Raw genomic sequence first — 25701 nt, forward strand, 5'->3', positions numbered from 1 at the left:
ATGCTATTTTTTCCCATTGTATGGTTTTGGCTCCTTTGTCAAAAAAAAATGTCTGTGGGTGTATGGGTTTATTTTTGGGTCTTCTATTTGATTCTACTGATCAACCAGTCTGTTTCTATGCCAGCATCATACAGTTTTTATTACTATTGCTCTGTAGTACATCTAGAGATCGGGAATGGAGATACCTCCTGAAGATCTTTTATTGTACAGGACTGTTTTTGCTATTCTAGGTTTTTTGTTTTTCTGTATGAAGTTGAGAATTGTTCTTTCATGGTCTGTAAAAAATTGTATTGGTATTTTGATAGCAGAGAGTTTTATGGAAGACTCATGGGGGTATAGAAGGACATGGAGGGGAAAGGAATTACAAAAGAACACTAAAAGAGACAACAAATCTGGGCCCAGGGGGTCCTGTGGAGACTGATGCACCAACCAAGGGCCATGCATGGAGAGGACCTAAGCCTCTTGCTCAGATGTAGCCAATTGGCAGCTCAGTCTCCATGTGGGTTCCCAAGTAAGGGGAGCAGGTGCTGTCTCTGCCATGGTCTTGGGGCAGCCTTGCCAGGCCACAGAGGAAGAGGATGCTGCCAGTCCTGATGGGACCTGAGAAGCTTCGATCAGTTGGTAGGAAAAGAGGGCTACTCTTTTCTGAGGACTAGGGGCAGAGGATAGGGAAAAAAGAGGGAGAGAGGGTGGGACCAGTGTGAGACAAGGGAGGGGACTACGATTGTGTTGTAAAGTGAATACATTTTAAAAATATAAAAAATTTAAATAAGCACCCCCTCTCTTCCCCTCCCAACCCCACCATCTCTCCATCTTCTCCACCCATGCCCCTCCCCCAGTCCACTGATAGGGGAGTCCTCCTCCCCTTCCTTCTGATCCTAGTCTATCAGGTGTCATCTGGAGTGTCTGCATTGTCTTCCTCTGTGGCCTGGTAAGGCTGCCCCCCCACTCAGGGGGAGGTGATAAGAGAGCAGGCCAATTAGTTCATGTCAGAGACAGTCCCTGTTCCCATTACTAGGGAGCCCACTTGGACACTGAATTCTAGGTCTTACTATCTCCCCCTTCTTTCATAATATTCCCTGCACTCTGTCCAAAGTTTGGCTATAAGTCTCAGCATCTGCTTTGAAACCCTGCAGGGTAGATAGGCTCCTGTCCTGTTCCCTGTTTTCTCCCTCTTCTGATGTCCATCCTCTTTGCCTTTGTGAATGAGGATTGAGCATCTTACCCAGAGTCCTCCTTCTTCATTAGCTTCTTTAGGTGTATAGATTTTAGTATATTTATCCTATATTATATGTCTAATATCCACTTATGAGTGAGTATATACAGTGTGTGTCTTTCTGCTTCTGGGATACCTCACTCAGGATGATCTTTTCCAGTTCCCACCATTTGCCTGCAAATTTAATGATTTTCTTGTTTTTAATTGCTAAGTAGTATTTCATTGTGTAAATGTACCACAATTTCTGTATCCATTCCTCAACTGAGGGACATCTGGGTTGGTTCAGGCTTCTGGATATTACAAATAAAGCTGCTACAAACATGGTTGAGCAAATGTCCTTGTATACTTGAACATATTTTGAATATATGCCTAGGAGTGGTATAGCTGGATCTTGAGAAAGCGCCAGATTGATTTCCAAAGTGGTACAGGTGGGATACAAAGTGAATAAACTGTAATTAATAAAAGAGAGAGAGAGAGAAAGAGAGAAAGAGAGAGAAAGACCTGGAGGGGACAGGAACTCCACAAGGAAAGCAATAGAACCAAAAAATCTGGGCACAAGGGTCTCTTCTGAGACTGATATTCCAACCAAGGACCATGCATGGAGATACCTAGAACCCCTGCACAGATGTAACTCATGGCAGTTCAGTATCCAAGTGGGTTCCCTAGTAAGGGGAACAGGGACTGTCTCTGACATGAACTCAGTGGCTGGCTCTTTGATCACCTCCCCCTGAGGGGGGAACCAGGCTGCAGAGGAAGACAATAGGCTAGGGTCAGAGGGAAGGGGAGGTCCCCCTATCAGTGGACTGGGGAGGGGCAGGGAGGAGATGAGAGAGGGAGAGGGAGATTGGGAGGGGATGAGAAAAGGGACTAGAGTGAATAAACTGTAATTTTATACTTGGATACAAAGTGAATAAAGTATAATTAATAAAAAAATAAATAAATTTAAAAAGAAAAAATTAAATAAAAAGGCTTTGTCCTCAAGATGGCAGCACTGGGCATTTGGGCTCTTTAAGAGCTGACGGCACCTGCTGTGAGTGAGGTATCTGTGGTAGTCCTTACCAGTGATGAGAGGATGTGGGCACAGTGTATTGCACCCTGCAAAATGAAGCTCTCGTTTTTCATAGTAACCTGTCGCAAGCATTTCCTTATAGTAATGAAAAGCAGGCTCTTACAACACCTTATGCGAAGGCAATTTTGTGCAGTTTTTTAGTGAGGGTGCACTGACTCCTTGAACAAGGTCAAAGGTGAACATTTCCACTTGTGGTGTCAGGTTAGTACACAAAAGGTTCTGAAGTTTAGAACACTGCAGGTTTCAGATTTCAGGTTAGGAGTGTTTAACTTGCAACTGGAGTATTTCAAGCACTTTAATACAGACCCAGTAGTATAGGGCAAACAAATATCAGGCGAAACACTGAATGCTTGTTTTCTCTGCCTCCTCAATCCTCAATGGTACATATAATAAACATGGAAATAGGAAGAAAGAAGAAAAAGGAACCGATTAATCCATAAGCCGAATAATTGTCCCATAAATAACTGAGGGGCACCTACAGCAGGGAGACTCACTCAACCACTAAGCAGAGGTTCTGGTTGTCTTGTATGCCATCTTGACTGGTTATGTGCCTTTGGACAGTGCCGTTACCTCCCTGAACATCTGCTTCCGTGTGAAACCCTGAGATGAGAGGCTCTGGCAGGTGCTCTTTAAGCACGGGCGGCAGTTTGGGACTTTACTCTAGTACAAAGTCCCCTGATGAGTCCTTTCACATCATGGAGCTGCCGTCAGGGTTCCTGATGCTAACTGTTGCCAAGCAATGTGAGGAAGCACATTAGCAGTTGATCTGCAAACACTCTAAACAAGTGTAATCTTAGGCCAGATACTTTCCAGACCAATAATAAAGCAGATGACAATCCTGTGTATCAGAAGAATAAATTAGTGTATTAAAATATAATGTAATTGTTCTTATTTGTCTTCTCCTTCAAAGAGCTTAGAGTTTATTAAAGACATGATTGAAAATTTTAATTTGAAATGCAGCAAAGTTATTTCCATTTCAGGAATGAGAAAAGGTAGAGAAAAGCTAAATAAGTTTCAGGCAGCTAATGACAGGTTTACGTGAGTATTTTATGCTGAGATGGTTTTTAATACTCTCAACAGATTACACTGGGTTTTGTTTTGGGCAGGCTGCTACAGAATGGATTTTAGAAAAGACTTTGCCCATATTCTCTCAGCTCGTGACAGTACATAATCCATAGGTAGGTTCAGTTTGGAATTTGGTGTTCTCAAGGCTTGCTCTGTCTTTTTGGTAGCTCATTTATTCACGTTTTCTTTTTTCACCCCATTCATCAATATTTAAATGATCAGGGATTCAGCTCAGTGGCAGACAGAGCACTTCCGGGAGTGAGACCTGAACAAGACCCCATGCACTCCAAAGCTGGAGGAGGGACAGATGAGCAAGCAGTTACTCATCAGACTTATTCTGGGAGCTACCACACTTTTGCAGTTCTGGGGTGTCTTTCCTGGAGACTTTAAAAATCCAAGCCAGCTGTGCTCCCTCCTTTTGGGAGTGTTCTCATCTCGGCACTTCTGATGGGCACCTGCAGCCCAGAAAATGCAGTTGCATTTTGATGGGAGCAGTCCTGTTACAGTTACTGAAATGGGGAGGGGATGCCTTCCCATACTCTTTGCTAGCAACTTTGTCCTCACTACATTTTTGGAATACATTCTAAATTTATAAATATCTAGGGTTGAAATTCCTACTCCAAAAACTTAAGGAGTCATATGCTACTCTCCACTACATCACATTTTTGTTTTGTTTTGCTTTGTTTTATTGTTTGTTTGTTTTTGTTTTGTGAGACAGGGTTTCTCTGAGTAACCTTGACTGTTCTGGACTCGATTTGTAGACCAGGCTGCCCTTAAACTCCCAGAGATCCACCTGCCTCTGCCTCCCCAAGTGCTGGATTACAGGTGTGTGCCAGTGTGCCTGTCTAGTTAGTGGACAATCTACATTTTAAATTCAGTACAATTAAAACAGTGTCTCTGTGGTCTCGCGCTGCGTTTGGTCAGAGCTCATTTTTATGAATAATTATTTACTACATTAAGAAGTCAGCTCAAGTCCTTCTCTCATTCTGAAGATTTTAATAAATATTGATCAGGACCAGTTTTGTTTGCACTTGCCAAAGCAATTCTGATGGATTCATTGTCTGATGTTATCAAATAATGAAATATGAAAGAGTGAATAGAATTAACCTCTTGTTCTGTGATTTTTTATTTAGGACCTTCATTTTACTTTCATAATTGTGTTTGTCTCATATTTCTGTAAATGTTCTTTTGATTATCAAAAGGTGAGCTTGGGTTAAGGAGAGCTATGCTGTACTGAATAGCAGCTTAGAGTATTTTCAATTAAAATAGTTTATCAGATAGCACTTTGGAAAGTTTTCAATTTTAAAAAATAATTTATCTAATATCACAGGCTGAAGAAAGGCACATAAGCATATTGCCCTTTGGCAGTCACAAGCTATACAAATTGTTTACTAATAAGAAAATCTTAAATTGTATATTATCTATATTTCATAGACTAGAAATTTGGAGGTAACTGCTTATGTAAGCTGAAAAATAATTTCGAGGCTCTATGGCTTTTCATTTTTAAGTAAAGCAACTGAAGCACTGACTTTTCAATAGATAATGCAGAGTGCTGCTTCAAAGGGACAGCTGACCTCGCTACCAATGCTGAGGAGTCCAGCAACGCCACAGTAACAACATCACATAGAAGGCATGGTCCTTGGCTTCAAGAAGCTTCTTTTATTTGCTCTTCAAATAGAATGTCTAGTCTAGGCCTAAGTCAAAGGTATTCATGGCAGAAGTCAAATGTTTACATTTGTAGTCAAGCTCAGCCAAACCAAGCCAAGCCAGGGCTTGCCAGTCTCCCTGTTGGTCCCGGCCATTCCTCATGTATTGATACTTGGAAAATAATAGAAGAATGATTGGAACATGTTTTGGAAGAAAAATCCATGGAATTGCATGGGATCTCATGGCTTTGCTCAGAAACTACTCTTATTAGGACATCATGCTGAAGAGACCGAGGTAATGGCTTGATTATAGCAGATGACAGTTATGGAAATTCCATTCCACCTCACAACTGTCAAGACAGGCAGAGTGAGGGTGATTGGATGGTTTGCGGCAATCCACTGTCACTCACTGCTACTCAGCGTTTATTGGACTCTCTCACATGACACTCAGCCTTTCATTTCTATTTAGAAATCTGAATACTTGTCAAAATTGTTAGGGGATTTATCCACTTTGTTGAAACAAAGACCATGTATTTCATGATTGAAAGGTCTCTATAACAAAAACAACAAAAAGAAAAGGTTGGCAGCTGGGTGTGGTGACACACACCTGTAATTACCCACTTAGGAGGTAGAAGCAGAATGATCAGTAGTTCTGATTTTCATGAGACTATCTAAAACACACACACACACACACACACACACACACACACACACGCGCGCGCGCGCGCGCGCAGGTGGGGTAGAGATTGTTAGAGGAAATCCAGCCCCTCTGAAATCCATGATGATTTGAGAAGTGTAAGCATATGCAAATCAGCAGGTCCCAATAGCAAACACTTGAGGGTGTATTAACTAAATGCTTAGGTTATTTATGAAGAGCGAAAATCTAAATAAACCAAAGCTACAAAATGGGCCACCTGAGATTCAAGACATGTGACTCAGGATGGATGTCAATTAGGAGAGTAATGGAGTAAAGAGGAGGGAGTTAATGGAAGTATGTACAGCATCCAGCAGGGCTTAATTAAAGACCCAAAGACTCTGACAATGTGATGGATAGCTGTGGGAACTGTGGATTTGGTGGGTGAAAAGACCACTGTGGGTGATACATATTTGGCTGTCAGCAAACTGCTTGATACACTAAGACTAAAAATTGTAACCAGCAAAATGCATTTATGCTGAATGGCTACCTCTGACAGGACACAGGCAGAAAGTCCAACAAAGGGTAATGATAAATGCAAGTCAACCACTCTATAGAGGGAAGCATCTAGTGAATACTAAGGACACTGGTTTTACACTGATCTCCTTTAATGTCTTAATTAGTGTGCAGAAAGATAAGTGAGCAGTGGAAAGGGAAATGCTATAACTTGGGTAGGGCTGTGAACAACAGCAAAGAAGAAGAAATAACACAGTGGATGCTAGGGGTTTTAGAATGAATCATAGCAAAAGGAGGTCCATCTTAGAAAGGCCCACATGACCATGGCAGCGGAAATTCTAGCCTCCTGCTTTCAAAGGTCGGAAGGAAGTGAGAGCAGCCATGGGAACCAGTCTAGCTATGGCTGGTGGGGGAAGCCAGGACTATAAAAACAAGGACCAGTTTCAGCGTGAGGAAGCAATGGCAATCCTTTCTTTGATGAATTTCACAGTTCTTTTTCATGTACCATAAGCCATATAAAAGAAGCCCAGAAAAGAATATCAAATGGGAGCAAAGGGCCAAAGGATTGGGGAAGCAATTAAAAGAGATTTAGTTCAGTTTCAAATGTCAGCCTACAAATAAGTGACGTTTCCTCTCTCCTGCCTCATTCTCATCAAAACGTATATTAACACATATTTTTACACTTTTTAGTGTATATGGAGTTAGAGACCTGGTGTAGCAGGTTGAGGTCACCAGCAGCTGGGTTTATCTGACTTTGGACAGTTTATTAAATAGCAACATGGGCTGAGGTGGCCCAGAGCACAGGCTGGATCATCAGGTTGCACAAGCATTTATAGAGAAGCAGAACACAGGCTTTCTCGTCATTTCTACCATAGTATAATGACGGGGTGGAGAGGGAGGAGGAGAGTGAGGCTGGCTAGGAATCTGGGGCCAGATGTGAGGGACCTGAGGGTCACACAAAGGACTTTCCTGGTATGTGAGAGGAGATGTGAGGAGGCAAACTTAAGGACTGATAATTTTTTAGCTAGCCTACATTATTAAAATATTTATGATTTATTACTTTCAGAACTTAATAAAGAAAGTATTTTAACACTTCTATATAGAAAGGAAAAAAAAATCTTGCCACAAAAGGCTAAACATTTCACCTTATGAGAACTCACAAACTTAGTTTTCTGACTTTTCTGTGGGTGAGACTGTCCAGCTTCGGGTTACAAGGCCCAGGCAACTGGGGGCCAAGCCTGTAGTAGAGAAGATGGGAGACTCTTCAGAAAGAAGAGGACTCTTCAGCTGCAGCTTGGGTGGGGCTCCTAAGAGAACACACCTCAACTGCGGATGGCACAGTTTCTCTCTGTCAGTCAGATCATATTCAACCTTCTAGAAGCTTCCTTACAACTCTTAAGTCCTCAAACTTAGAGCTCAACAAAATCAATCTCCAAGAAAGAGAAGGGTACTGGCACCTCAGCAGAGAATGACATACAGGACTATGTCATCAGTATCTTTCATTAGATAGCACTGGTCTGGGCCAAGGCACCACACATGCTTGGACTGTGTCTAGGCAGGACATAGAAAGCTTGCAGTGAGAACAGAGCAAACAAGGATAGCTTTTCTCATAGGTTTCGCCTACCCAACTTCTCAACTTGTTAAAATATGTGTGAGGAGCAGCTGTACTGCTCAGGGAAGAAATGAGGAGGTTATGGCCTCAGATATCCCTGACAACCACATGAAGAAGCTTTAACCTTCAATTGGTGGATGTGGTGATTAGAATGAAAATGTCCCGCAAAGGCTCGTATTTAAATACTTGGTTCCTGGTTGGTGGTGGTGTTGGGGAGGTGATGGAGGTTTTAGAGGTGGAGCCTTGCTGGAGGATGTTCACTGCTTGGTGTGGGATTTGAGAGTTTATGCCCTTGTCCCACTTCCAGTTTACTCCCTCTGTTTCCCAGTGTGCCGATGAAGTATGTGACCAGTCTTTCTTGCTGTCCCTGCTATGGAAGCTAGCCCTCTGGAACAGAAAGCCAAAATAATCTCTTTCTTTCCTAAGTTGCTTTTGGTCATAGTATTTTTATCAGAGCAGCAAAAAATAACTAACAGAGTGGATAAATTAGAGGACAGAGGTAAGGGTTTCAGCTAGTCAGAATCCAAACCCTCTTGCACAGGCTAGTTTTACATTAACTTGACACAAGCAAGAGTCATCAGAGAAGAGGGAGCCTCAATTGAGAAAATGCCTCCAAAAGATCAGGCTGTAAGGCCTCAAATTAGTAACTGATGGAGGAGGGCCCAGCCTATTGTGGATGGTGCCATCCCATGGCTGGTGGTCTTAGGTTCTATAAGAAAGCAGGCTGAGCAAGCCATGGAAGCAAGCCAGTAAGCAGCACCCCTCCATAGCCTCTGCAATAGCTCCTGCCTCCACGTTCCTGTCCTGTTTGAGTTCCTGTCTTGACTTCCTTTGGTGATAAACAATGATGTGGAAGCATAAGCTGAATAAACCCTTTCTCTCTAAGTTGCTTTGGTCATAGTGTTTCATCACAGCAATAGTGACCCTAACTAAGATACCTCTCAAGTCTCTGCTGAATCTCTGGAAACTTTTGGAAATCTTGGTAACTGAGGAATCGTTTCACAGCAAAAGTGCATGATGGAGTCTTGGGGTAGAATTAGAATTAGAATTTGGATAGGGTGTCTGGAGGGAAAGAAAATATAGCAGAGTAAGATTTTTCTCAGGAAAATACATTTAAGGGTCACAGGGGTGGGGTGTAACTCTTTGAGGAACCAAATGACAAGTTAAAATAAAAGACACTTTCTACACAAAAAGATGAATAACCATATCTCTTGTAGACTCTCCTAAGTCTATATATAAAGAAACAGGCCTTTGATGGGAGAAAATTTATATAGCTTTTGTAGTCCTCCTATAGAAAGAGCGCAACTGTGAGGAAGTTTAAGCACATTGGATGCCTCTATTTACCTGCTTAATTCTAGGCCTAGGACACACCCAATTTGTTTTCAAAGACCAAAAATAATTTTAAGATAAAACCCTTGGAGACTTCAATGCTCCACTCTCACCAAGGGACAGATCAACTAGACAGACACCAAATAGGGAAATAAAAGCACTCACAGAATCCCTAAATCAAATGGACCTAATAGACGTCTACAGATCGTTTCACCCAAACTCAAAAGAGTACACCTTCTTTTCAGCACCGCATGGAACCTTTTCCAAAATAGACCATATAGTGGGTCACAAAGCAAGCCTCAACAGATACAAAAGGATTGAAATAATCCCTTGTATACTATCTGACCACCATGGACTAAAGCTAGACATCAACAACAAAAAGCCGACACGCACATGGAAACTGAACAACTTACTACTCAATGACAGCTGGGTTAAGGAAGAAATAAAGAAAGAAATTAAAGACTTCCTAGAATTCAATGAAAAGAAAGGCACAACATACCCAAATTTATGGGACACATTGAAAGCAGTGCTCAGAGGAAAATTTATAGCACTAAGTGCCTCCAAGAAGAAATTCGTAACATCACATACAAACAACTTAATGGCCCAACTGAAAAACCTAGAAAAAAAAGAAGCAGATACACCCAAGAGGAGCAGACGGCTGGAAATAATCAAACTCAGGGCTGAAATCAATCAATTAGAAACAAATAAAACTATCCAAAGAATCAATGAAACAAAAAGCTGGTTCTTTGAGAAAATCAATAAGATAGACAAACCGTTAGCCAAACTAACTAAAAAGCAGAGAGAAACTATCCAGATCAGCAAAATCAGAAATGAAAATGGGGACATAACCACAGACACTGAGGAAATCCAAACAATTATTAGGTCATACTACAAAAGCCTATATGCCACAAAATTTGAAAATCTAAATGAAATGGATAATTTTCTTGAAAGATTCCATCTACCAAAACTAAGTCAAGATCAGGTAGAAAGACTGAATAGCCCTATATCTCCCAAGGAAATCGAAGCAGTCATTAACAGTCTCCCCTCCAAAAAAAGCCCTGGACCAGATGGCTTCAGCACAGAATTCGACAAGACCTTCAAAGAAGTGCTAACTCCAATTCTCCTCAAGCTATTCCACAAAATAGAAACAGAAGGAACACTACCAAACTCATTCTATGAAGCCACAGTCACCTTGATACCTAAACCACACAAAGACCCAACAAAAAAAGAGAACTTCAGGCCTATCTCTCTTATGAACATTGACGCAAAAATACTCAATAAAATACTTGCAAACTGAATCCAAGAACATATCAAAGATATCATCCACCATGACCAAGTAGGCTTCATCCCAGGCATGCAAGGGTGGTTCAACATACGGAAATCCATCAATGTAATCCACTACATAAACAAACTGAAGGAGAAAAACCACATGATCATCTCCTTAGATGCCGAAAAAGCATTTGACAAAGTCCAACACCCATTCATGTTTAAAGTCTTGGAGAGATCAGGGATACAAGGCACATACCTAAAGATAGTAAAGGCAATATACAGCAAGCCTATAGCTAACATCAAACTCAATGGAGAGAAACTTAAAGCAATCCCACTGAAATCAGGGACAAGACAAGGCTGCCCATTGTCCCCATATCTCTTCAACATAGTACTTGAAGTCATAGCCAGAGCAATAAGACAACTAAAGGAGATCAAGGGGATACAAATCGGAAAGGAAGAGGTCAAAGTGTCACTATTTGCAGATGATATGATAGTATACATGAGCGACCCCAAAAATTCAACCAGAGAACTCCTTCAGCTGATAAACACCTTCAGCAAAGTGGCAGGATACAAAATCAACTCAAAAAAATCAGAAGCCCTCCTATATACCAAAGACAAAAAGGCTGAGAAAGAAATTAGGGAAACAACACCCTTCACAATAGCCACTAATAACATAAAGTACCTTGGTGTGACTCTAACCAAGCAAGTGAAAGACCTATTTGAGAAAAACTTCAAGTCTCTGAAGAAAGAAATCGAAGAAGATATCAGAAGATGGAAAGATCTCCCGTGCTCATGGATTGGTAGGATTAACATTGTGAAAATGGCCATCCTGCCAAAAGCAATCTACAGATTCAATGCAATTCCCATCAAAATACCAAATCAATTCTTTACAGACCTTGAAAAAAAGATTCTCAGCTTCATATGGAGAAACAAAAAACCCAGAATCTCCAAAACAATCCTGTACAACAACAGATCATCTGGAGGTATCTCCATCCCTGATCTCAAGCTGTACTACAGGGCAACAGTAATAAGAACTGCATGGTATTGGCATAGAAACAATAAGGAGGATCAATGGAACCGCATAGAAGACCCAGAAATAAACCCACACACTTATGAATACTCCATATTTGACAAAGAAGCCAAATCCATTCAATGGAAAAAAGACAGCATCTTCAACAAATGGTGCTGGACCAACTGGATTCTGCATTTTCTACATGCAGAAAAATGAAAATAGATCCATATTTATCACCCTGCACAAAACTAAAGTCAAAGTGGATCAAGGACCTCAACATAAAACCAGATACCCTAAATCAATTGGAAAAAAAAGTGGGGCAGAGCCTAGAACTCATTGGCACAGGAGACAACTTCCTGAACAGAACACCAACAGCACAGGCTCTAAGAGCAACAATCAATAAATGGGACCTCATGAAACTGAAAAGCTTCTGTAAAGCAAAGGACACCGTCATCAAAACAAAACGACTGCCTACAGATTGGGAAAGAATCTTCACTAACCCTTTATCTGACAGAGGACTAATATCCAGTATATACAAAGAACTAAAGAAGCTGAAAAGCAGCAATCCAAGTAATCCAATTAAAAAATGGGGAACAGAACTAAATAGAGAATTCTCGACAGAGGAATATCGAATGGCAGAAAAACACTTAAAGAAATGCTCATCCTCATTAGCCATCAGGGAAATGCAAATCAAAACGACCCTGAGATATCACCATCAGAATGGCCAAGATGAAAAACTCAAGGGACAACACATGCTGGAGAGGTTGTGGAGAAAGGGGAACCCTCCTCCACTGCTGGTGGGAATGTAAACTGGTACAACCTCTCTGGAAAGCTATCTGGCGCTTTCTAAGACAATTAGGAATAGTGCTTCCTCAAGACCCAGCTATACCACTGCTAGGTATATACCCAAAGTTCGTTCAAGTACACAAAAGGGATACTTGCTCAACCATGTTTATAGCAGCTTTATTTGTAATAGCCAGAACCTGGAAACAACCCAGATGTCCATCAATGGAGGAATGGGTACAGAAATTGTGGTATTTTTACACAATGGAATACTACTCAGCAATCAAAAAGGAGGAAATCATGAAATTTGCAGGCAAATGGTGGGATCTAGAAAAGATCATTCTGAGTGAAATATCCCAGAAGGAGAAAGACAAACACGGGATATACTCACTTATATAGACCTATAACATATGATAAACATAATGAAATCTATACCTAAAAAAGATAATCAATTGAGCGGACATGGGGCAAGATGATCAATCCTCATTTAGAAAGACAGATGGGATGTGCATTGAACGTATGACAGGAGTCTACTGAGCGCATCTGAAAGACTCTAACTAGCAGTGTTTTCAAAGCAAAGACTCATGACCAAACCTTTGGCAGAGTACAGGGAATCATAAGAAAGAAGGGGAGTTAGTCTGATGGGGAAAGGATAGGAGCTCCACAAGGACCAAATATATCTGGGCACAGGGTCTTTTCTGAGACTGACATTCAACCAAGGACCATGTATGGATATAACCTAGAACCTCCACTCAGATGTAGCCTGTGGTAGCTCAGTAACCAATTGGTTTCCCAAAGTGAGGGGAACAAGGACTATTTCTAACAGGAACTCAATGACTGGCTCTTTGGCCTCCTCACCCCCGAAGGGAGGAGCAGTCCTGTTAGGCCACAGAGGAGGGCTTTGCAGCCAGTCCTGAAGATACCTGATAAAACAGGATCAGATGAATGGGGAGGAGGTCCCCCCCATCCGTGGACTTGGAGAGGGGCACGGTGGAGATGAGGGAGGGAGGGAGGGACTGGGAGGGAATGAGGGATCGGGACACGGCTGGGATACAGAGTTAATAAAATGTAACTGATAAAAAAGATAAAACCCTTGTTTCTTTAAGAAATGACTTATTATTTGTGAAGAGCAAGCTCGGCCTGTCATTTAATACAAGAAATAACATTTTGATCAGTGTTAGAGAAATAACGTGTTAACAAGGCAATGAGGGCCTGCGGAGAGGCCAGACAGGCTTACAGGGCTCTCTGTCCAGGTTCCCCTCTGACTCTGGCACATGTGGTACCTGATCCAGGAGGGAAGCTGATTTCTGGCCTGCCCACCACAACATGACGTCAAGAAATCACTGATGTCTGGAAGGAAAGCGAGGGACAAAAGCAAGAAGGCAACACAAAGGCTAGGCAGCTGCTCAGAACAGCAGAAAAAACACAAGTGCATGTGGAGAGCTCTTGAGTGTTTACTCTGCTTTATTTCCCCTGGGAACCAATGGTAATGAAAGAGGAAATGCAGGTGGGAAAATGAGGAAGAGCTTGCTCCAAGCCTGAATGGGGCAAGCAGCAGGGCCTGGCTGTGCAATGTATGTGGATGCACACGGAACAAACAGAAGAGCACAGAGCAAAATAGAAAATGCCTGGTTTGGGATGCCTAGGAGGGGCCGGAAGGACGCTTCTGAGGGTGATTTGGTGTTTAGTACTTCAGATTTGTGCATTCTACTCATGTATATTATATTACTATAAAAACATGTTCCCAGGGGCCAGGGTTATAGCTTAGTGGTAGAACACCTGCTTAACATACAAGAGGCCAAGGATTCAACTCTTAGCACCAAACAGCAACAATAACCAACCAACCAACCAACTAACCAACAAAACAGACATAAATTCCCAACAACAATACACAATGCCAAGTATGATTGCACACGCATCTAATCTCAGCATATAGGAAGATGGAGGAAGAAGAATTGGCAATTCAAGGTCATCCTTGGCTACACTGCAAGTTGAAGGCCAGCCTGGGAGGCCTTGCCTCAAACAAAATAAAATAACATAACCTATCCTCATTCCCCCCCCCAAAAAAAACATCCCCACAACCCACCAAACACAAACACCAAGGGCTGGGGGTATGGCAGTGTTAGAATGCTTGCCTAGCACACATGGGGCCTTGATCTATCTCCAACTCTGCAAAATCTACAATAAGAACAAAACCCGCATCAGCTTCTTACTCCCTATGCTCAAACAAACAACCACGACTAGAAAGGAAAGAGAAAGGTCAGGTGTTGGGGTGGATCCCTGGATATACATATTTAACTCAGTCAGTTTCATACTGTAACTCTAAGAAATGCTAATGTTTTGAACTTTGAAAGTGTGATGCTAATTGAAAGAAGCTAGCTGTAAAAGACTATTTACTGCATAATTCCATGGATATGATATGTCCAGAAGAGACAGAAAGTAATTAGTGGTTGTCAGGGGTAGGGCTTGCAGAGGAATGAGGAGAGTCTGCTAATGGACACAGAGTTTCTTTGTGGGGCAATGTAAATATTCTAAAATTAGCCACTTGCACAACTCATGCTACACTAAAAACTAGTGAATTACATACTTTAAAAGGGTTAATATTTATGGCATGTAAATTATTACTCAATAAAGCTATTACAAAAATGCAAATTTTATGAACTACAACCCTGACTTAAGTACACAGAAGACATTATCCACAGCTAATACCGCTGCGAGCATTTACCCATTAATCAGGACGTTGGCTGCAGCTCAGCGCTTCCCTTTGGTAATTGCAGCAAAGATCTCCCAAACGGACAGATGTGGAAACACTTCCACTAAGTGCCCCTGAAATGTGTGAAAGCCATTTCTCAGGACTCCACACTTTTGTAGGTTAAGTGACTGGTAGTCTTTTGCACTGCTCTCAAGAAATACTGTTCTCAAGAAAACTTTATAGTAACAAATAATGGCTAACCCTTACTAGACAAATGGGTGTGAATTGGGACATTTCTGTGTGTATAATTACAGAGTAATAGAAACATAATTGAGCCAAAGATTCACTAATGATTGTGTTAATGTTCATTATTATGAAGGACATTAATTAAAGGAAGCAATTAGCATCTGACAATTACTCCTGCTGCATTCTTTACAGGCACACCCGACTTAGCAGAGGCTCATAAGGGCCAACTACCTGCCTAAGGTCACCTGGTAAAACCAGTACTGAGACTCAATTCTCTTTGTCAAGACTGAATTTTGATTACATCACAACATACTAGCCCAACTGCACAGAGTACTCTATTTAAACTACGGAGTTGGTCTATGAGGAGCGAGGATTAAGCATAAGGAGATGAGAACCGCTTACCTATCAGGAGAAGCTCTGAGGTCAGCTCTGTGGCAGCACTGTCGGAAGCTGTAAGGTGCTGTGGGGATGTGCATGCCTACTGAGGATGTATTGAGGATGGGGGATGGCTGCTACAGGGTGCGTGTAGAGCTGCTGTTGGTCCACAGAGACACATCTTGTAGTTCCCTGGCCTTCTGCACAGATGCACAGGACAAACAGTCTTTATGGTTGAGTTGAGGCTGTACACGGATGGTGAGATCTCAGGACTGCCTGAGATCTCAGAGGTTGTAGCTTTAAAAAGTTAAAAATGTGTATGCCCATGTCTTTGTCTGCATGTGTATATGTGCGCCATGTGCATGCCAGTGCCTACAGAGGCCAGAAGAGGGCATAGAACTCCCTGGAACTGAAATTATGGGTGGTTAAAAGCTGTTTGATGTCACTCAGGTCTCCACAAGAACAGTATACGCTCTTAACTGCTAAGCCATCTCTCTAGTACTGACAATATAGATTTTAAAGAAAATATTTGCTGATTCCTAAAAGGAAAAACAGTCATTCAAAACGTAATAAAACCACGTTGGATGCTTGAGCTAGTTTTTCTCAAAGGATAGAATTGAAATGGTTTGTCTCATTTCCTTTACACTCATCGTCTTCATAGCAGGAGTCTCAATTTCTCATGCTTTCAGAAAATATATAGGACTTTATCAGGTGCTACCATGGTCAATGTGTAGTGAGCTATGTGTAATGATCCATGACAGGGTGTATGTAGCCTCTTTGTTACCTCCCTGTGTCATACACATTGCTCTCATGACCTCCATGTCAGAGTGAAAACTACAGGAGAAAGAAGGCGGAGACAGGAGCTCCTGGAGCAAATACTGAGCACACACCTTTTAGCCTCTTTTCTATTACACTCCATCCAGTGGCAGGGTGAGTTACTAAAAATTTTCCAAGGGTCAGAAGATAGATTCAACCTACTTTGCTTGGACTCCAAGTTGCTGGTCACACGATGAGCTCAGACTTCATTCTGATCAGACCAGCATTACACACCATTGCTAACAGTGGGGAGAGTGGGATAGAGGCAACAAAGAAAACTCTGCCATGCCCTTCATTGATACTGCCCTGGCCTGTTTCCTGCCTCCTTGCTTCCCACTTCCTTCTTAAAAAGAGTACATTCCCAGCTGGAGGAGAAGACTCACCCACTCAAAACCATAGCACCATTCACTAAAACTTTTATAGTTTCAAGTCAAAGAACACCAAAGTTAAGATAATGCTGGGTGACACCACATGTCTTCTATAGGTCAGCAGCAGAACTTATGCCCTGAACGTCTAACGTAAGTGTCTGCATGTCTGCTCATTTCAGGCTTACATTTCTGTTGGGAGTCTGGTTTACTGGCATACATTTCTAATGTTTATAGAAAGAAACATTTCAAATGTGGTGAAACAAACATTAGTTTGTGACCCAAATATTTCTGCAGAGCATTTCTCAGGCAGGGTGTGAGAATGTTTGTAAAGCATCTGGGCAGGAACACTGTGGGAAGGTGTCCAGGGACTGTCCCTGAGAGAGAAGCTCCCAGCAAGTGCAGCCAGGATGTCCTTAAGACGATGTCTGTCTGCTCGATCACATTCCATGCACAATGAAGCACAGTGTGACATTCCTGCTGTGTCTCTGCCAGTCCTCGTCCCACTACTGATTGGTGAGTGTGATCTCACTGCTCAATCCCATTGTGCCTAAGTTTCCATTTCTGGTAAGCTATGGATTCGATTACTATTGATGACATCTAAAACTGCTGTAATCTACAGGAGGTAGAAGGAAGAAGGGGCAGCATTATGAAGATTATTTCCATGTTCCAGGAAATGCAATTTATGCAGGGAGAGATGAAAAGATGAGGCCCTGGGTCACACAGCTCATCAGCTCGAGGTTGGACTTAAGTATGCATCTCCTGAGCTTGAAGCATAAACCATACCATTACACCATACTGGCTCACAGCAATTTATCTGCTTCCCTGGATTCCTTGGGGCCTCTATATTAACCGACAGTGTGCTGGGTTGCAGACAGCCCTCATTTGTTATTTGTTCTTTTACTTTGTTTTTCTAGTATGCATTGTGTTACTCAGTTGGTGCATGCACGCATGCACACACACACACACACACACACACACACACACACACTCGGCTTTGACAAGAGCACAGAGCATGCTGGAAAATGTGAGTGATGCAGCTTTATTTCAGTGTCTATTCAACTGGATGTAATGGCAGCTTCATTGTAATAAAAAGCTTTATTGTGCTTTGTAATGAAGACACAAAGCACTTAGTGGAAATCACAGTCTTTTAAACTAATCTGCTTTCGACTCTATTGCAGAGATGCAGATACAGGGGAATTCAAAAGTGCTTTCTACAAAATGATTCACCCAGAGCAGCAGAATCTATAAGTGGGCACCCAAGATTTGCTCAGGGTCTCTCATCTGTTTTCAGGGTTGGGCTTGTGGCCTGCTTTCCTTTCCCTTCATGTTTGTGGCAGGTGTACTCAATCTTCCTGTTTTAGTCCACTGTAAGGACTGAAAGACTTATAAGTATCACCATAGAGTCTGTGATCACAGTCTGGTGAGCTATTCTTCCCACTAGTATGTAGTATGTACATATGTACTGGTGTACACACACACACACACACACACACACGTTCATGCATGCCCACAGATGGCTGGCTCGAGGGAGAAAGAGGAATGAGGATTTTAAGGCCTTTACATAAAGACTGTAGCTGTTGTTGGACTACACAGAGATACAGAGTAATTAAAAAGCTCTTCAAAGAATAGAATAAGTCCATTAAATCCAGTTAAATAATTTTTCAGAAATACGCAAGAGATACTTCTTGCTGCTTCCTTCCATCACAATGACTAGAGGAGGAATATCTCATTTTCCAAATGGAACTTTATGGAGTTTTCAATAAGCCCCCTCAGCACTTATCTAAATCTTTAATTAGTTCTATAATATACTGATTATATCAAGCCTAATTAAATTTATATAGATAAGGGGCAATGGAATTCTAACCAAGTGAGCTGGAAAGCATATATTAAACAGTAAATTTAATGGTTCAAGCTGATGACTACAATTTTATATCAAAAAATTAAATTCAATTTACATGTTGTATTCAAATTGATTTTGAGTGTGCAAATTATTGGAAAAAAATCTCTGAAATATATCAGTAAAATTGCTAATCTAGCCTATTTAAATATCAGTTATTAATGCCTGCATCTGCAAATAAGCCACACACATTTGCATTTTTACTGCATATAGTAAAAAATTATCTAAACCTTATGCTATTTTGTTAAAAATATTCAGTGATTTTTTTTTTCTTTTTGACCTATGAATAAATTAAAGAGTTGAAAAATGACCATTGGATCTAAAGAAGAGCCAGCATTTCAACATACAGCAAGTAAAGGTGACATAAAGCTTTGTGGACTTAGCAGTTGGTGTAGTCCTTCATTGACAACAATTACAATGGCACAATTCTCCCTTTAGGACCAATTGGAATGAAGTATCTACAAACACCTGAGGACACAGCCAGAGGTGGAGGTATACATATGCAAATTGGTGGCATTTACTGTCAGGCAGGAAGGGAGAGGAAACAGGTGTTTTCGCTTTCACAGAGGGTTGTAGTATACACCAGCTCATTTCATCACTTTGAACAGCTCAGCAAACAGTGGGCCTCCTACCTACAGTCTATGAAAATAACCACTCAGTTAAAGGGTTAACCATGTGGGCCATGCAATTCGATCAATAATGGTATCATGCTGAGTCAGTTCCATATTGACTTGCCTGCATCTCAGAAGCATTAGTCTTAAACATGCTTATGTCTTTCGCTTGGCTGACGTATACAAATATTGACAGTATTATAAGTGAGTTTCACTGCCCTCAGAATTGCTACCCTTAGTAATAATGTGTGCTCTGATGACTCGGCCTACTGTCAGGCACTCTCCTGATGACATACATTTGTCACTCTTAGATTCTAACTTATCTTTGAAATGATGATTGCTTTATTAAAGACCTGCCTATCATAGGTCATGTGCAAGCATTATGGGCGATGCAACTAATATGATAATGAGTTCAGGGAATTGAAAAAATGAGGTGGTCAATCATTTCAGAGGAGAGTAAGGACTTCCAGGTGTTTTGGAGGGTGGAGGTTTAAGAATAAGTCATGGACCAGGTAGAACAAAGGCATGGAGGGTGGACTATTAGTCACAGGTGCAGGTCAGCGGGAATAGGAGATTCCAGGGTAAATAATGTGAGGAGAGGCTGTCTGGTTAAGTGCAAAACGTATGGGCTGGGTATGCTATAAGCATCTATCCTAAGGATTTAGCCAAAAAGTTAGTCCCAACTACCTCGTTCACAAGATGGCTGAAGGGAAGAGAATGAGAGCATACACCTCAGCTGAAAGATGGATGCTTTATTCTGGATATGATAGAGCAGTGGACGCAACGATACTCTGGTCTCTGCCTTCCTGACTCTAAGATAATAAGCATGCTCCACTATGCCGGCATTTCTAGATAGGCTCTGGGATGGTCCCTGTGCAAGGTGAGCACTTTAATCAACCAAATTACCTCCCTAGGTCCATCTTATTGTCTGGTATTTAGGCCTTATGCTGTACACTCTAACTTCTGATTATCTGGATTTTTTTCTAGAGCAGAATGAAGCAAAAAGGTGTGAAAATATAAAGGTACGCAGATCTTACCCAGGCAAGTGAGGGCAGAACACGGGACATTGGATTTATAGTATGTTTGCACATGTCTTTATATGTGTTCAATGCTTCAAGTCTATTGGTCATCTGTTGGTCCCAGTGAAGGATGCTCTATCTGTCTGCTAGGTTGGGCTTCACACACCATCTGTGGAGATGATGGTCTGCAGGGCATGGAGTACAGCAGAGAAGCCCAGGCCAGGACACAGAGAAGCCTCTCATAGAGGTGAATGAGCGTGAGCTACAAGACCAGGACTTGGAAAGAGATGCCAAATCAGGAGCTCAGAGAGAACAAAACCAATGTGTATCAATTATTTCTCAAAGATATTAACTTATCCATATAACTTAGTGCATGGTACTTTAAGGCAATTTAAAGGATAAAACAAACCCAAGAGGGCAATAGCTCCTAATACCTGACTACATACAGAGGTTCTCAAAGAAAAGGCATGTACGTAGAGGTGCCCAGAGCTCAGTATAACATTTGGAGAAATGCCTTTCTTCTGTAGTGCCTAGCATATGTGGGAACTAATAAAAGATTAAAACTTTTATTATGTTTACTAGCCCTTTTCATGGGAGAAGTCCCAGGCTCCTGCCCGTTAGACTGTATGTTAAAATCCTAAGTCTGCCCTGCAGAAGTTCAGCAGGGGCCGTCTGCCACCTCTGCCAGCCCTCCTCTGCCAGGTGAAGCAATCCCTCTGTGACTCCTTAGCTGGGCTTCTCTGCCTCAGGAGATGGGACTTCTGCTCCATCATGTGGCTGTGGCAGGGAGGTAAGGGACACCTGAATCCCATTCCCAGCTGGACCTTCTGAAGGCAGACTGAAGCGATATGGGCCCTTCCTCAGCTCCTTCCTGTTCTGGGCATTCTGAGAAGAGTTCCCTTGATTCCAAATCAGAGGAGTCCTGAGCAGTTGACACCTCTCTGCTGTGCTGTGGCACTCTGTTCTACAGTATGAAGCAAGTGCTTCTTATCTGAAGCGCAGTGAAGGAGCCTGGCTGGACTGTGAGTCTCCGGACCAGGACCACTCTGGAGAAGGGGTCAGTGGCGACATTCATAAATCTGCAGGTGCCAAAGCCACGGGCTGGTGGTGAGTCTCATGGCTGTCGTGAGGTGAGAAGATGACAGAAACCACACCAGGCCTCATCTCTAACAAATGTTGTGAATAACTAAGATGCTCTGTATGCCCCTGCCAGCAGAAAATGCTAGAGAATCAGCGATTATTGAATTATAATCTTACAACATATTTTACCCACCTTCTCACATCTTTTGATCGTCTGATTTCTTTTTACAATTCAAAGTGTTTCAGTGAAGAAATAAAGTTGCCCTGATCTCCTTCTGAGAGGAAGCCATCCCCCTGAAGCGCCTTCAGTGGGCTCTGCAGGATCCAGCTCAGGGCACACAGTGAGAGCAGCCTCATCTTTGATTGAGAAACATACTCAAAAGCACGAGTATCTTCTTTCTTTGGTCTTTATCCTTGCTGCTTTTCATCTCTCTTCTTGTTGCTATACTCATGCTTCAATGAGAGTTAAATTCCTTTGCCTTGCCCCTGATTCGACTCACTTTTTTTTTTTAGCTTTTTCTTTTTTCTTGTATTTTTTCCTTTTTACAATTTATTCATTATATATCTTGATTGAAGCCCCCCTCCCTCAGTTCCTCCCAGTCCCACACTTCCTCTGTCTTTCCCACTCCCCTTCCCCTAGGTCCACTGAAAAGGGGAGTTCTCCTCCTCTGTCATATGACCAAAGCTTATCAAGTCTCATCAGGACTGCCTGGATCCTCTTCCTCTGTAGCCTGGCAAGACCGCATTGCCAGGGGCAGGTAATCAAAGAGCAGGCAAAGTGATCAAAGTTCATGACAGAGGCAGCCCCTGCTCCTTTTACTTGGGAAAAGCAGGGAGCCAAGAGTGAAGTTTCCCTCTGCACATTACAACAGGAAGAAAACTGGACAAAGAATCACCTCTCCTTTGTATATATACTGTTTTCTTAATTTTTTTAAAAAAGATTTTATGAGTGTTTTGCCTGCTTGTCTGTGCATCATGCTTGTGCAGTGCTCACAGTGGCCAGAAGAGGGCGTCATATCCCCTGGTGTTGGTTACAGACTTGTTTGCCACCATGTGGGTGCTGAGTTAGAATCTGGGTCCTCCGGAAGGGCACATGTGCTCTTGAACATGAAGCCATCTCTGTAGCCCATGTACTGCTTCCTACTGCAGTTTTAAACCTCACAATTCACCTGGAGTATAAAGGACCCTCAAGCTATGCAGAAGGTAAATAACAAAAGCTTAAGAAACTGGTGGTTATGCAGCCACATACACGCAGGGGCCTGGGCCCAACCGCCAGCCTCGTATAAAGAAAACAAGAGTCTATCTCTACAGCATCTACATAGTGTGCAAAACTGACAGACTACAGAATGAGATGAAGAATCCTTTAGCACTTAAGAATTTCATACAGATGATTCCACAAAAAATTTTTTTTTACTTGGAAGCTCTGAGGATCCTTAGTTGACACATTAACCTGTATTTCTAAACAAAGTCACTAAACACTGGCCTTGTCTTCTTTATTTTGAATTAGTTCTGTATAACACAGACAACAATTTTTTGAACAGATCTGCTGGCAAGAACACTAGTCAGCTAAGGGGCACGAGATTAAAAGAGAACCTGTATAGACCTTACAGTCATGCTGAGATAGACATCCCTGTTCCCCGGGATGACTGGCTTTGAAAAGGCACCTTCCATTTTGCTAGTGAGAGTCTTGGCTTCTTAAAAACCCAGCTATATTATGTGAATATAGTTTAGTTTTAATCCCAGGTGTGGGATATAGGGCTACTTTCAGATTGTCCACAGCTGACTATGATTTTCCTCCTGCTGTAGGAGGGGTATGGTTTTGCCAGCTGCAGAGAGTTTCTGCAAGTGTATGACGTTTGGAATTCTGGAAAGTGTTGAGAGGGGATAAATTCCAGAGCCCAAGAAGAGCCTGGTGCCTGAAGAGAGACAGCTGTTCCCCTGTGTTGTTGCTGTTGCTGGTTAATGTCTGGTGTGGCTGGTTGGCTGGTTGTGGGTTTGTCAAACAGTGGTGCACAAAAAGAAATTAAATATCCCCAAGGCAAGGAACCTGACACCCTGATCAGCAGGAAGGAGCCTAAAAAGGTCTCTCTATCCTCTTTCCCCTTTAACATTCTTTCTTGCCTATCTAGTGTTGGGGGTGGGGGTGGGTGGAAGGGATTGGAATGGACAAGGGTAGTAAATATAGGAAACCAATAAGGTCCCAAAAAAAAAAAATACACCTACATGTGACAAAATTTTGACCAGTAAAAGTCACAAGAAATCAGCTGAGGGCCTGGTAGAAAATGTTTCCTTGTTGGCAAAAATAAAATAAAGAAAAGGAAACTTTCTTCCTCCCTGGGATTTTGTTTGTTTGTTTTTTAAGACACTTAGACGTTTAGCAGCTAACCCCAGAGCACAGAAGCTTCTGTGGCCAGAGGGCAACATACCCAGAAGGACAAAGAGCAGAAAGATGGCATGAACCTGGTTCCTTAATGACATCACTAGGACAGCGAATTAGCAGACCTTCAAGATAGGCTTTGGGACTTCACATTATAGAAGAGGAAATACCTACTTTTGAAGTTCAAGTTTTAGTCAGGTGTGGTGGTACACAACTGTAGGCGCAGGACCCTCAAGACTGAATTAGGCTGAAGCATCACCTACAATCCAGCACCTGAGTCCAGGAGGGTGAGGACGGCCTGGGCAGCACAGTGAGACTGCCCCAAATGAAAGATTCAAGTCAGGGTTTCTGTTACATGTAGTCAAAGCATCCTAATAGGGGGTAGGGAAATTAGAGGACCTGGATTTGAGTCCTAGCACTCACATGTGGCTTACCACCACTTGTAATTCCAGTCCCAAAGGATCTGATGCCTCCTTCTGGCCTCTGAGTGCACAGACATACATGCAGGGAAATCACATTCCCATAAAAGAAAAATAAAACAAGAAAACAGTGCAAAGAAAGCATCCTAGTAGATGAGAAAGATCTGGGTTGGCCATGACACCCATGGCCAGCTCTTTTGGTATTTCATGGGTTAGTGTGAAGATGCTAATCTTTGAACCTTAAGTTAACTGCTCAAACCTTTTACCAGGCTTATCTGTCGTAAATTTAAGGTGAGGCTACCACTGGCTCTAACCCTTCTCCCTCACCCTCCTGTCCATCCTCTCAGGTTCTGAAACTTTTCATTTCTCACTTTCTTTATACATTTCCCTTTTGCTGCACTGTCCTACAAGCACAGCAGAGTCTCCCATGCCTTGTTTTGTAAAAAACAAAAGAACTGATGTCATCATGCACACATACACTAGCTAGTGCTGGCCAGAGAGAGCCTAAGGACTGTGCTTCTTCAGGGCAGACACAATCCCCCGAACCTCTCAAGGACAATCATTCCAAAAATTTGTTTTGTATGAATTGAATAGTTTTTTCTTTGAACATTTCCAATCTACTTTTCTTTTTCTGACATTACTTCTAGTTATCACATCTTGCTCTTGAGCACCTTAATAATCTTATTGATTTTCTTGAGTCTTTCCCTCCTAGAGACTTCACCAAGGGAGCTGTATCTTTCTTTTCCAGCATGGACTGGTTCATCTCTGAGCTGATTCATGGCTCTGCTTTTACTGTTGGTCAGAGTGGGATGGAGTGTTTTCTCACTGATAGTTCCTATTTATTTACTTAGGTTTGCTTCCTTGCTTTGCTTGGACATATCTTTGATTCTTAGTCCCTAGAAGAAGAACATGAGACGTGTTCAGGCCCAGAATGGGCGCATGTACTAGACACGATTCTCCCTCCGCCTGGAAGACTGCTGTTATTTCCTGGCACTTAGCACTTCTTAATCACAGCTCTGATGCTACCTGACCATTCCGTGCCTTTTGGGGGGCTTTTAGTAGCTTCTTTTGCTTCTGGCATTCTGAAAATTCATGAGGCTAGCTTTCCATTTACAGCTCCAAGCAGCAAAAAAATCCTTTTTCTAAAGACTTGTGTCCTTCTTAAGGCTTAGAAAGGCATTCTTACCAGTTCTTTAGAATTTCACCTTCCTTTCATTTTTTGTTGTCTTTTACTGGGATTCAAAATGGTTGGCTCCTGGGCCTTTAAGCACAGGGAAGATTGATGTGCCTAAGAACCTGCTCAGGAGAGCAGCGTGAGTGTTGTGAGAGGTGCCAACAGGTAGGATTCTCTGGAGCAGACGAGATGGCAACTATCTAGCCATTTTTAACTTAGGAACCTATATTCTGGAGGTTTGACCTCCTGATCAGAAGTTTCAAGGCTCTCTATGTATTTCCTAACATGGTTCTTTCCAAGTAAATTCTCTAACATTTGGGAGGGGACAAAATCAATTTACAGCTTTCTATTGACTCTTCTTAGTTTGTTTCCACTCCATATTTATTTTCGCCTGTTGATGATAAACCTTGAACTTTCTCACATTTCCTCCATTGCCCTGTCTCTTAACAAATCTCATGTTCTTCTGGTCTTCTGGA

General features: G+C 42.1%; 1 protein-coding gene and 1 long non-coding RNA gene across 2 annotated transcripts in view; one reads left to right on the forward strand and one right to left on the reverse strand.

Moving 5' to 3' along the window:
* Exoc4 (exocyst complex component 4) overlaps positions 1–25701 on the reverse strand; it is an 817398-nt gene that overhangs the window by 7684 nt on the left and 784013 nt on the right. The gene's annotated exons all lie outside the window — the stretch shown is intronic.
* The window catches only part of LOC132653097 (uncharacterized), a 103239-nt gene that overhangs the window by 1219 nt on the left and 76319 nt on the right, over positions 1–25701 (forward strand). The window lies entirely within an intron of this gene.

Source organism: Meriones unguiculatus, chromosome 3, assembly GCF_030254825.1.
Source record: "Meriones unguiculatus strain TT.TT164.6M chromosome 3, Bangor_MerUng_6.1, whole genome shotgun sequence".
In the NCBI taxonomy this organism is placed as follows: domain Eukaryota; kingdom Metazoa; phylum Chordata; class Mammalia; order Rodentia; family Muridae; genus Meriones; species Meriones unguiculatus.